The sequence below is a fragment of the Python bivittatus genome, unplaced genomic scaffold, assembly GCF_059951505.1.
Source record: "Python bivittatus isolate LINGU-HERP-01145 unplaced genomic scaffold, Pbiv_v1 ctg000700_np1212, whole genome shotgun sequence".
NCBI classification, from domain to species: Eukaryota; Metazoa; Chordata; class Lepidosauria; order Squamata; family Pythonidae; genus Python; species Python bivittatus.
The window spans coordinates 64973049-64987309 of NW_028277098.1; the positions used below are offsets into that span (position 1 = coordinate 64973049).

At 36.7% G+C, this 14261-nt stretch overlaps 1 protein-coding gene across 2 annotated transcripts in view; it reads right to left on the reverse strand.

Moving 5' to 3' along the window:
- PLXNA2 (plexin A2) overlaps positions 1 to 14261 on the reverse strand; it is a 459753-nt gene that overhangs the window by 394892 nt on the left and 50600 nt on the right. The gene's annotated exons all lie outside the window — the stretch shown is intronic.

The window sequence follows — 14261 nt, forward strand, 5'->3', positions numbered from 1 at the left end:
GAAAGTTGCAGAACCATTGCAAAACAGTGGCTCTACACCCCAATCCAGATGGTGCAGAAAGATGCTCTACTTTATGGTATTGAAGACTCTGAAAAATTTAGAAGAACCAGGAGGGGCACACTCCCTCAGTTCAGGTCCCAATACAGGTTACTCAGAATAAACAATGCAATTCCATCTCATATCCAGGGCTGAACTTTGGCTGAAATGGGACCAGATAATTTCCTTCATCTAGGATATTTAGTAATTGATGCCCTACTACTTTCTCTAAAAAGGGTAGAATGGAGACTGGGTGGAAAGTATCTAATATGATTGGATCAAAATATGTCTTCTTTAAGAGTAGGGACATCACCATCTCCTTCAAGACAGCTAGTACCAACCTCTATCCCAAAGGGCTATTTACCATCCCTTAAATCCAACCATATGCACATAACCAGCCATCTGAAGAAGCCAGATAAGGTATGGATCCAGCCCTCAGGTGATAGAGCTCATACTTCAGAGAACACTATCCACTTCCTCAGAATCCACAAACTCAAACAAATCTCAGACAGCATCATCAGGCTGTATTAGACCTTCTACCTCTGAGTATGCATCCATGCTGGAGATGGCAGACTATGGCATCTTTAGCCCTGATTAAAGATGTGTAAAACAGTCCTTGCTACTTCTTTATTATTTCTCCCTTTCCAAGATATAACTTATTCTGAAAGTCCATAGCATATATTGGCTCCTACATGTTGCAGTAAAAAAATAGATCCAAATATCAAAAAGAACAATTAAAGGGTTTCCAAAGCATTAAGATGAAAACTGTCTTTGTGATAATTTCCTTCTGTATACATTGTCTTATAAACAGGCCACCTTCACTGAATTAATTATATCTACTTTTTTTCTTAGTTTCATAAACAGACAACATATGTATTTTTTTTTCTTGTACTTCTTGTGCTGTTGCATGTATGAATTGTTTTTGGGTCTTTTTCCCCTTTGTTGCAAAATAACTCCTATTAAAAATGCTATAAAATATATGGAAGATCAACACTTCCATGATGACTGTTAAAATTCTCATGGAGGTTTCATATTGAGTAATTACATGTATCATAAGTAATGCTTACAATGTAATTTTATACCTTTGATCCAATGGTTTTAAAGTGCCCTTACAGACTGCTGAAAGTATAACACAGCTGACATTTCTGATTTCCTGCCAACCATTCTGATCAACAAGAATACAATTTCTGAGCATTTCAAACTTTCATGTTTTAAGCTTGCATAAGTCATCATGACAAGAAAAATAAAATTGTGTTTGTTCCTGCTTCCCTGTTGTTAAAAAACTTTAGAACATAATGATATGAGCATCTATGCATACCTAAAGGCACTCCTGGATTATGATTTCTGAGGAAGAGGAATATAGAAAATATGCTGTAGCAACCACTGTCAGCCTCAGTGAAAAAACCTGTTTGCTACTGCTCCATTATCTGCTACTTTCTGGGTGGTGATCAGAGACCTTTGTGCTTAAGGGCCCTTAAGCTATTCCAATTGAACAAGATCTATTCAGCTCACCTGTGGAAAGGCCTCACATTTAAAGTTACCTAGTCAAGAGAGAAAGGCAAATATCCTCATTTCCTACTATTATTTAGCTAAGTAGAAAATGAAGCTATTGTCCACTGCCCATTGACTTATGAATACAGTTATCAATAACTACTCTGTGCTGAAATATTCAATAGTTACCTAAAGCTAACTGCATAGAGACTTAGAGTGACAAAATAAAAATGTCTCAGTGCAATCACACTTTAATGGCTGCATGTATGGAAGAATGACCTTCAGCAAACAACAATGAAAGACACAGAAAAGAGCATACAAAGCTTCCTTACCCAACAGGAACAAAGCCTCACCTTCTAAATTATAGCTCCCATGCCTAATCTCTTTTGTCCAAATCTGTACCATCTCTAGAATTTCCACCCTGCCACAGTTTCAGTTTCACTCCCCAATCCCTCAAAAACAGTTGAATCCTATGAAGAATTGCCTTCACTTTCTCCAACTTCAGAATGCTGAAAAATGGGCAAAGAACTTCATTTGGTGACTGGGCTGCTCTGAGGTCCTGAAGTAACAAAAATCCTTTCATCTCCACTCCACACAAAAGGTACATAAAAATATTGCTTGTCTGACTCCTTTCTATCTTTGTTCTTAATTCATGTGGTATGCATTTGATCACTAGATAGATAGACAGACAGGCAGATATCACCACCAAGTATTTCCTGCAAGGGAGCAAAGAGAGAGCAGGGAGCAGAATATTGTAGTTGTTCAGCCATTTTCCTCTTGAAAGTGCTACTGTATGATTAAAAGGAAAAACAAAAAACAAAACTGGAGGGCGGATGAAACAAATATTTCTGTAAATTAGGAAATAGACTGTCCATAAGCTCCAGAAAGTTACAAGCCTTCAGCAGTTTTACTGTGTTTTCAAATACATTACAGCTGAGCCAGACATATATTGGCTCCATTTTCAAACACAGTTGACATCACAGGATCACAGAAATCTGGATCTGCTTTCAAATTGGTGCAGAATTTTTATACAAAATGGACCTCAATCTCCTCCTTCCATCCTACCCTGCATCTCTAGACTAATACACTAAGCATGCTTTGCAAAGATTGTTGAGGAGAAGCATTCAATACTTATCTTTCATCATAAAGAAGGATAAACAACATGCTCGTGTAGGGGCAATGCTGACTGGGGAAACTTGGAACTGTACTCTATGGTATGAGATTCCAGTACAATATAAAAGTTACAAACTACATGGAGGGCAGCAGATCAGGGCAGTCTAGATTAAAGTAGGACTAGACTTTAATCCAGGTTCAAACCCTAGGTCAGCTATGAAGCTCAATGGCTTATCTGGGTCAGTCACTATCCCTCAACCAAAACAAAAGGATTGTAAGGTTAATGGGGAAGCAGGGCTGGATGGAGGGGATATGTATACCACTGAAGTTACTTGGAAGAAGGCTGAGATTAAAAAAAAAAAATCAATATGGACTTGTTATTCACAGTTGACATAAAGAGGTGGGAAGATTACTAAACTAAAGGAAGATGGGGGAAGGAAAAAGCTAAATAAAAATTTACAGAGGAAAACAAGCATAATGTGCCTGGTCCAAATTGCTTGGGCTTGTCATGGTAGAGATTCATTTTTCATAACACATTGTTCTATTAAACTCTCTTGGCAAACTGGCCAACTTCCAAGCATCGTATCACTGTTTATTTAATGGCATACAAATGCATATTTCATGGTGCAAATGTCCAAGCAATGTGGTAACTTCTCAGTGAAACAAAATGTTTACTAAAGTCTGGAAAATAGACTGGTTGAATGAATTTCAGTGAAATATGGTTGAAAAGGATTTCACTGGCTTCTATACTCTGTGACCAGAAAGTAAATCCTGATTTCTTAAAAACAAAGTGAGCAAATTACTCAGTTTTGCATAATTGACTCTTAACTTCATTAAAATCTATTCAATTACAACATTTCTAAAGTACAGGTTGACTAGAAATTTTGTGATATCAGAAGCTTGGGCTCAAAAGGATCGATTCATTTAGACAGAAAATTCAGATCATTTATCTAATCCAAAATTCCCACTAGAACACAAAGATCAAGTTTCATGCCATGGAATTAGTTTTATTCAAACAAGGAGGGAAAACCACCAGCAAAGCTATTGATGTAATATTTTTTCTTGGGTGTTTCTGTGACCCCAACAGTTTATGATCTGTGTGGCTGAAGTTATCCAAGCAATCTCATTCTTCTTCTGACAGCAGGTATAAACAGCAAGATGGCAAATTTATACATACACTTCCCTATGCCTGATAGCACTCTGGCCTTCATTTATTCTCAATCACACAAACACTGTCCTCCACTGACGAACTGGATGAAGGGTACTTCACTGATTTATTAGCTATAAGAAGACACACTACTTCTTGGTATGAAAGGCAAGATTGATTATTCACCCATGAGCTACACAATCTACCTTAGTCATTCCATTTCTCCTGCTGCAACACAACAGGGGACATGACCCCAACATGAGGAATGCAAAGCATGTGGGACTTAGTGACTAGAAGGAAAAACTGGAGTAAATGTAAAATCTACATTTAATCTAACAGGCGGCTAAGTGAAACACACTCAGCTAAAGTAACATTAGTCAATATTACTCATAATATTTTTGTCATATAATTTTTCTAATGTATTGGCATAGAGGAAAAGATTGATATTATCCCATGCCTAGTTGCATGAGTGCATTTCTTGCTTTTCTCAAATGAGTATCAAATAGTACATCAGCTTTAAAAACAGGTTTCCCTTCATTAATCTGAACCACAACTAGAACAAAGTGTTTCCCAGAAGAATATCTACATGTTGCATTCTAACAATATTATTCTTTATTCTAATTAAGCCATCACAATGTATTTTAGGAAATGGTATATCAAACAAGAGGATATCATTAAAAAGCATTAGAACTAATAAAATATCATTTTAAAATCAGATACAACAGGATTGAATTAATTAGGCTCAGATTGTGAACAGAGCTTTAAATATTTGTTCCCATGACTCACACTTGGGGAAAAAACCCCACCTCCCCCAGCTTTTAAAGTTGACCTTTACTAGTGTGATACACTCAGCTCAGTCATTTGGTGCTTTTAGCAAAACAAAAATCAAGACATTATTTTCCAGCAAAACCAAACATTTGCTATATTCCTTTAGTTACCCATGGAAAGTTGCTGAGAGAGAGATGTATGTATGTATGGGCAACTTGCCATGAGTAAATAAAGGAAAGAACTCACTGGAATTCAGATTTGTCATGAGATTTTTTTTTATTATTATTCAAAAAGCCAAGACAGAAAATAAATATAATTCTATTTTTTTTACTTCCAACATATTTAACAATTTACCTCCCCTGTTGTATTATTGATTATGCTTTGTTAGCATCTTTTGAGAAGGACTGCATTCTTTCCCAAGGTTTCCTTCCTTATCTGCAGAAAATCTCATATTCTTGAAATAATATCTGCATATTAATGGTTATTATCTTCCTGTCCTCCTGAAAAGCCATTCTTTTCCTTGCATAATGGTTTAATGGTTTGGTATAATTCAGAATTAATTTTGAAACCTGGAAAATCCAACATTGTCTAGATAAGTGCAGCATTGTGATGGACTAGAATGGAGGAAGGGGGGTGAAAACGGTGCTCTCGTCTCCAGAGCAACACTCTGGAGATAAGCGGAGAAAGCTGGCGCATCCCTAAACATTCCAGAAGATAGTAGACAGTTGTGCCTGGGAACTACTGGTCAGTCTGAGAAGATTCTGTAAATAAGCGCTAGCTAATAAACCTTGCTGATTGAACCTGCACGGTCTCCAGGAGTTCCTTGGGCTAGGCCTGACAAGCATGTTTTTTTTACATTGGTGGGTTATATGAAAGACTGCAACCAACAGCCCAACAAGCCCCCTAATTCTGCTGCAATTTTGCAAAACATTGTCACTAACAGGTGAAACTGACAATATATTTTAAATCTTTGTTGTAAGGGTGAAGGGGCTTTCCAAGTTTGCTGCAGAGAAATCTGTGTACATAGGTTTGCATGTAATACTTCACTAGTTTCATCTGATTCTTAGGACTTTAAGTAGTAGCATTCTGTGTATATTTGTGTGTGTGAGTGAGAGGGTAGTGGTGATGGTGATGGTGGTGATTATTATTTGACTTTAGATTTCCTAGTTTACTCTAAGCTATAGGCTAGACTGGGAAATTTAAAAAATCCTAGAAGAAGGTAATGGCAAATTAATGGCTATATGTTTCTCAAAGATACATGGAAGCATCCATGAAATCACCCAGAGTTGGTTCAGCCTTTTAATGTAATACAGTCATTCATACCAGCAGAATGACCATATTCACATTGGAAAATGATTATGGTGGATGTAAGAATTTCATAAGAATGAACATTTCAACCATTTTCAGAAATGATTTTCTAATGCAGTTGTGTAAGCTGCCAAGATAGCTATGGGATAAATAGCTATTTTGCTTTTTCCTTCCCTGCAGGATTGTTTATCTACAAGGTGGGAGCACCTTGTCTATTTCAAGATGGGAAGCTATGTCATCTTTGAGATTTGAATGTATTGCAGAGTGATGGGTCAGGGGTGGAGTTACTAGATATCTAAGCAGACAAAGGAGGGCATGGACAATTGGAAGGGAGGACAAACAGGGAAAAGGAAGACAAACTAATTGGTTAACTTTCTTGGCATCCACAACAAAAATTACAGCAAAATCTGCAACCCCCCCTCCAAAAAATTTACTTAGGCCTACATGTATATGAATTTTTTTTTCCAGCATCAGAAAGCCTGATGCTTTCAATCACAATATTTTTCCAACAAATCTTTATTTTCAAGAGCATATGCTAGTGATAATATCAAATTGATGAAGACACACTTTTAAAATTTCACCACAGAAAGTTATGATGAATCATGTGATCTACAGAGTGTAGTGATCATAGATTTGAAGAGACTGGATTAAAGCCACTTACTGGAATCAGGAAATAAATTAAATAACATAAATCTAGGTTGTTGAGTCTGTCAACAAATGAGGGAAAGAAAGAAGCAGGCAATTTACGAGGTCACAATACATGAAATTTTGACTGACTACTGTTGTGAAAACAGTCCAAAAAAGCACAAAAAACACTCAAAAAGTCAGACACTATTTCATTGAAGGCTATGCCTGCCAGACAGAGGAATTGAGGTCAGAAAGGAGGACATGCCCTCCTTTGGCTAGGCTTCCGGTAACCCTAGCCAGGGGCCATATATATGCATGGCTATATATATGTATGCAAACAGGCACACATACAGTCTTCTCCCTGCCCTCCCAGTGATTTCAGTTCAACTGACTGTCAGGGAGGGAAAATTAAGCCTCATCTCCTGATTTACCACTTTTCTAGCTATTCTGGAAAGGCTCAGCAACCACAGCATCTACTTTGGTCATTAGCTGGTGCATTGCTTCTGTACTGAGAAGACTCCGTATTAGGGCTTTGGAAATAGAAACATTGATAGGTCAGATGGAACAAGCAAATGGAAGAAAAGCAGGGCAATTCTGAGCATTCACAGTGGATCTCAACAAAGTATCTAGAAGACCACTTCTGATCTTGGAGTCATAGGCTCTCCTGGCTTACTGAAATTAATGAAATAGATGCCAATTTAGGATGTGGGGAAAAAATAAAGTCAGAGAGAGAGAGAACATCAAATCTCTTCTGGCTAGAACCCAAAAAGACTTTTCTCACAAGATGCAACATACCCAGTGTGTTTTAGTTAAAAACCACCAAAGGACAAACAACTTATCATGGAGTCTAGATTATTTTGCCCTTATCTACTGAAACAATTTTCTCAGCATTCTTTCACTAGGGAGTTGTTTCTGATTTGACATCACCAAGATTTCCTCTATCTCCAAACAGTATGAAAAGTTTTCCATGGCAGAGTTTTCTCAGTTATCTACTATTATTCCACCTGTTTAAATGCTGGTGCAAATCTCTTAGCTTGCTAAGGGCTTTTATTATTTTAAACTCATTTTCTAAGGAATTTAAAGTGGTTTAATCTCACTGAAATTCCTCTGGGATTTAAATAAGTGCCTATCATCATTTCTGAAATTACAAGTTGGCTACTTTTGCATATTAAAGCCATGTGTAGAACATGATTGAAATTGCCTTATGTAAAAATGTGCATATGGAAGCATGCCAAGACAACTACAATTACTGGTCGTAGAGAGACTGCAAAAATAATGGGAAAGGATCATGAGAAAATATTATGCTGAATTACCCAGATAGCATCATGATACCCAGTTTCAAACAGTTGAACAAAGCTTCTAGTCCCTTGCCAGAATTTAGATCTACCCAGTCCACCTCATTCCTTGCTTCAGGAGAGCCAAGTGTTCTGCGATTTGACATGGATAAAGTTTGGCCTAGTCCCTGGAGGATCCAGCAGTCTCTAAACTTGTCACAGAAATAAAGCTCCCCCATAGGCGGGTTGTAAACTGTAAATAAACTGCCAACACCGGCCTTGTCCAGCTTCCAAAAGCCCAGCTCACTCAGTCCTCTGGGGCTCATAAAATAACAAAACAAACAGCAAGCTCACTAGCAGGAGTCTGGGAAGCTCGCCAATCTCATTATGGGGGAAGCAGCATTAAGCTCTGGCTTTTTTAGAGCAGACAGAATCCCCTCTTTTCCAAAAGTCAGTTATAGCTGTGACTGGCAGGTTGCTGGAGAAAGAGGGGGGAGGGGTTTTATAGCCATAGAGAAGAGAACACTGAATGTCACATCGCAACTCACACAGACACATGCAGTCACACGCCTCCTTGCAGTTGGTGGCAGACCTAAAGTATTTCCACATCTCCAAGAGAATCAGGCTTGAATCACAATGACAAAATGTGATTATGTTAGTTTCATAAACAGGCATTGATTTTGCAGTACCCATCACTTGTTATTTCATTTTAAGCAATGCTTAACCAGGAAGTTAAGTATTGTCAGTTTGATTTTACCCCAAATGATAACTACTGGAAATGAAGATTTGAAACCATCCTAGATTATTTTCACAGGTCTTTCTGTAAAATATTGAAAGGGGGAGTGGGACACAAAAAAGCATTATCCACAGAAGTGATCCATTATATTCATCAGAGGTTCAGAACTCTAGGCTGCTTTTGTTAAAGAGGGGAAAATAAACCAAAGAAGACATGGGAAAATATGGGATAATAAAAATGGAGGAGGATCCTTTTTCAATCACCTTATAAACCTCTATGTATGAGATATGGCAACTGTACAAGAGCTTCGCCTGGAAACACCAACTGGGGCTAGGTCTACTTTCCTTGAGAATGAGGACAATGAAAGCTGACAAAGGTATTCCTGGAACAGGCAGATTTATTAATTTGTCAGTTCTCAGAATTAAACTTTCATCTCCATTCCTCCATTCCTCATGTGCAATCAGTCAAGTCATAGCAAATCCCAAGTGTACCTAAAGAGCTGTTGTTATCCATATTGAATTGTTATCAATATTGACTTTCTCTAAATATTGAGGCTATTGTAGCCAGAACACTTATTTATTTGTTTATTACAATCAGAACTGAATTTGCTTCATAATGTTCTGTTTAGCTTTAAGAAGGAATGTTTTGTGGTTAAATTTAGGCATATTAGATATACCATCTATGAAGATATGACATAGCCTACACTAAGGAAGCTTTGCAGTTCCTTCAACCACTGTTAGATGCTTTGCAGCATAAAAGCCAAAAGAGAAAAAATAAATAGATTAGTAATGAGGATTTCACAGATATTGACTAATTGACTAAGAAGAAGTAGCACATGACCAAAGGAATGCAGTGTTTTCAGTGATGAATCCTCAGAAGACACAGAGATATGTTTAGAAAATGATATAGTCAGAATCAGCATCTCAAATCCTTTCCAGCAAGAAAATCCCCACAGGGCAAAAAATAAAAAATAAAAATAAAATCAACTCAGCAGAAGACCACACTTAATGGATTATTGTGGCAATCAAGACTCCCAATTCTGAACTTTTATTGGCTCAGACTGATCATCAAGTAATCATGCTTTAAATTGTGTTTATATTTTACAAATCACTTCTACACCATAACGTTTTGACTGGCAAGTTCTGTTTGCCACATTTGGGAAACTGAGGCAGGTAGCTGCAAGGTATCTGAATAATTCCACAATGTAGCAGAGTTGTGTCCCACCCACTGTTAAAACTCTGATCCTGTTCCCATTATAAATAAAAAATTCAGAGAGAAACATTTCCTAAAACCAGTAAAATTCTCCTGAATCATAGTCACTGTTCCAGGAGGAAGGAGGAATTGAAGCAGGCATAGCCTTAAGATTAGAGTTACTCAGACACTTTAATATCAACAGAAACACTCAGGGTAGTAAAAATGATATGCAGAGCCAAACCCAGCTTTAAAAGATTTTGGGACTTAGGATGCTGATGATTTTTTACAATTAATGTAAAAGCTTGTTTTCTGATTTAATGGGGGGTCCTTTGTAATTTTCTCCAATAGTTCATTCCTCATCCAGTGATTTCCACATTTACATTCTTCATTTAGAGTACATTATTATCCTAAAAATAGCAAAAACTACTCCATCTGTTATTGCTTCTCCCCTAAGGCAAGAAACAAATACTGAAAATTGTGATCTAGGAGAGCACTGAGCACATAAACCTCTGGGCTCTAAAGTGCAACGATTTTTTTACAGGGAGAAGTCATTGACTCAACCCAATAAATACATTTTTAAATAAATTCACCGTTGCTTGAATGACACATTTGTACCATATCCTGGCAACTCAGAAACTCAGAGTTTCTTCCCATAACTAAAATGTAGTGATGAGAAAATCAGCAATTTTAAACAGGGTCACCAAGGGAATGAGAGGGAAGTCCCCCTGCCCTCAATTCCAGAAACCTGATTTTAACCAGGATTGCTGAGAAAGGTATCCCACCCCACTCCTAATAATTCTGCTAAACACCTGTGCTAATAAAAACATTTTTGTTTAAATTTTTAGAATTTTGATTTCCAACAAATATTTTCTGACCTCTGGAATGTAGAAAGTATTAACACTGATACACATCTCTTCTTTTTATATATTACTCTAGGACAGTGTTTCTTGGTTTCAGCAGTTTTAAGATGTGTGGACTTCAACTGGCTGGGGGAATTCTGGGAGTAGAAGTCCACACATCTTGAAGCTGCTGAGATCGAGAAACACTGCTCTAGGGCTTCCATATCTGGGTTGCAAACATTCAAACCAACATTAGATATCTGTAAAGGGGTACAGAAAACTCTAGTGGTCATCTGGAGTTTTGCAACCCAGATGTGATAACCCTACATGACTCTATAAATGCAGCAAAGCAGCCTAATTCCTGTAAATCTACTTGGCATCAAAAATGCATCTGTTGAAAAAAGCCTCCACTATAGAAATGCCATCAGGGATTAAACCAACCCAAAAAGAACATTCCTTTAGTAATCCTACATAATTAATAGAACACAATTTCCCTTGGTACATTAAATAATCAAAATTCAGATACAAGCTACTTTCTTTAAGAGCATTTTAAAGTAAAGCTTTTCCAGCCAAAAATGCAGTAGCCTAAGCACACCCACACATACACTGATGCCACACACTGTTTAATTAGCATACCTTTGAAAAATGTTGCTTCAAACAGAATATAGAGACAAAGAAGTAAAGATGAATTACATAAGAACTTACCAAACCAATAACTAAGCACTGTACAGTAGTTCTAGTATTTGTGGTCAATATTAAGAGCATTACTGGAAACACAACGATTATGAAGTGACAAACCATCTACAGTCTTGAAATTAAGCCAGAGATCAACACTTCAGATGTTTGCCTATTCAGTGTAAATATTTTCAGGAAATGGGTCTATAAAATTGTAGGCTAATTGAACACAGTGAGACAAATTCTGTACAAATATACATTAACAATTGCATGAGATTAAGTCCAGTGGAACACACTGGTCTTGCTTATGAATAATCATGCAAAGGATTGCACTATTTAAACACACACACACAATTTAATTATGCAATGTGGGATTGATCTCATGCACCATCTTGTAAACATTTAGTCTGGTATCACTTGATTTTATTGGGATGGTGGTTAAAAAAAGACAGAGCAGATCTGCTTTCCTAGACTAAAACATACTTATGACTATACATTCACATGATGACACAACTGGAAAGCAAATCTGTTGGCAGGATTCATACAACACTGCCATAATGGGGTTTGCTTGATTTTGCTCTAACATGTCATATGAACACAGATTTGTGGTTTGGAAACCATGGCTTATATCTTGGCATATTGTGTGAGCCCAGCCAATTATAGTTTATTTAATAAGTTGTGACCAAACAAATCATGGCCTAGCATGCAGTGCGAACTCAGCCATAATGTGCCTAGCTTCTTAGCTAAGATTCACTACATTAGGTAATGTAATGAATTACATTACATTAATTAGTTAATTCATTACATTTGATCATCCTTCCTTCCTTCTGTAACTTCTCATTTCACCTCATATGTTGTTCCAGCATGTTTTGCAACTCTAGCACTACCATATTTGGACTGCAAAAATCCAGGTGAACTCTGGATAGAAGCAAAGAGTTAAGAGTTTTCTGTATCTCTTTGCTGTTATACAATGGTGATTTTCGAAACTTTATCCAACTCTCCAGAGCAGATTTTTAGGGGCATGGAGCCTGTACTAGGAGGCAAACAAAGCTGAAAATCACTGTCCTATTCCCTTCTTTTACTCCTAAGAGAATATTATCATTGCTTATGATCTGGGGTATCAGGATGCATTTTCAACAGTCAAATGGGAAATGATATCACTCAGCAGTGAGGTTATGTCCATGACTGGTTAAAATCACCAATTTCAAAACTAAAGCTGCTGTTAACACTCAGTGGAATGGAAAGTTTAAATTTACATGAACATCTAATTTACCACAGAGCTTTACTGCTTTACCATGAATATGTGTGAAGAAAAAGCCACAATGAATCACAGCTTCCCTATTTTCACAAAAGGAAGCCTTTGTTTAAGGCAAAAGAATGTAGAATGCCCCTTGGGCAAGCAGTCTGCTTTTGTAATGCAGGCTATAAGGAATTTTATCTAATGAGTCAGTCACAGGAGAAAGTCCATAGAAAGGGCAGAATGGCAAGCAGCAAGACTAGAGGGTAGCACGGCACTGCCTGTGTTAGACTATGGCCTTTGAAAGGCTACCCTTGCCAATTGACTCATATTTCTCTTAAAAATTACAAGGGAGTTGCTAAAAAGCAAAAATGAAATGTAAGAATTTGTCTTCTTTCTAGATTTTGATAAACATCTATAGATGATAACTCAGAAGAGATTAATTACTGTATCCATATTCTACAGAAATATGAAAGTATCCAAATGTGATTTTAATACTGAAAATCTGGAAAAGCTGTATGTTTCTCTCCACTTGAACAGAATCTTTTTAGTGTAAAAGCCAGTTAACTGATTTCTGATAGTAGAAAATAAAATTACTGATTTATTACTTATACAGTTTTTCTTTTACTTTTGTTGCTCAGGCTTCTGGGCACTGTATACAGGCTAAAATGCATCCCTAACAAAGGAATTTCTATATTATTTATTTATTTCTCCACATTTATTCAAGAATTTGACCAAATTCCATAGTTCATTCTAGCAGCTGTTTGTTCCAGTATTACTTGAAGTAGTTACATAGTATATTGATATCAGATATGTTAATGTTTATTTCTTAAATGTTCACATTTGATTTTTTTTTTCTCGTAAGAGTATATTTTGTCTGTCAAAGGCCTTCAGTTACTATTATAATACATGGCAGTTTTGATTACTGTTGCAAAAGTATTTGACTAAGGCATGCTGTATTCTGGATACAAATTTACAAACTAATCCACAAATACTATGCTGTCAAAAGGCCACAAAAGGACATTATGAAAAATTTTCTGAGAATATGTGATAATTCCAGGAGGAATATAAATTGAATCTTCTCACTGCTCTGTTCCCTCATATGCTGACAGATGAATAAAGAATAAAAAATAAAGAATATCTTTTTACTCCAATGAAAGCCACTTTTTCAAAAGCTATTTGTTTCAGCAAAAAATCACATTAACACAGTTGTTGTAAGAGTATGTGTCTTCAAAAGAACCAATGCAAATAATTGGGATAGCCCTGAAAAATGTTGTGCCCCAAAGCTGACATAGAATCAAACTGGGATCATGTTTAAATAGTACACAAAAATAAATTTGCCTTTTAAAAATGTAACTGGAATTGCAAAATACTAACTACCATTAACCCAGGAGTATTTTTATTTAAAAAACAAAACAAAACCTGAAACCACAAGAATCTGAATGTTTAATTCCTATATAACATAGGCTTTTGGTATCCCCTTACTTTCATATATCTTCAATGCCTGTTTTTTGCTGCTTTCAATTTACATATTTCTCCATCACTCTTCATCCTCCTTGGCTGCCCCTGCTTCCTGATCAGAAAAAGTCCCATGGATCCTTATGATATGGGGATTTAATGGAAGCATAAGAAACCAGGGAAGTCAGGGCTGACTGGAGAGATGATTTGAATAAGAAAAAAGGTATGTAAGAATCGCACATTCCTCAGTTACTTCAAAGTTAAGGTAAGAACAAAAACACCACACTGCATGCCAAATTCTCAAAACATGGTCCAAAATTCTCAGTTCTCTTTTTCTTTGGAAAAATAATCTAAAGCA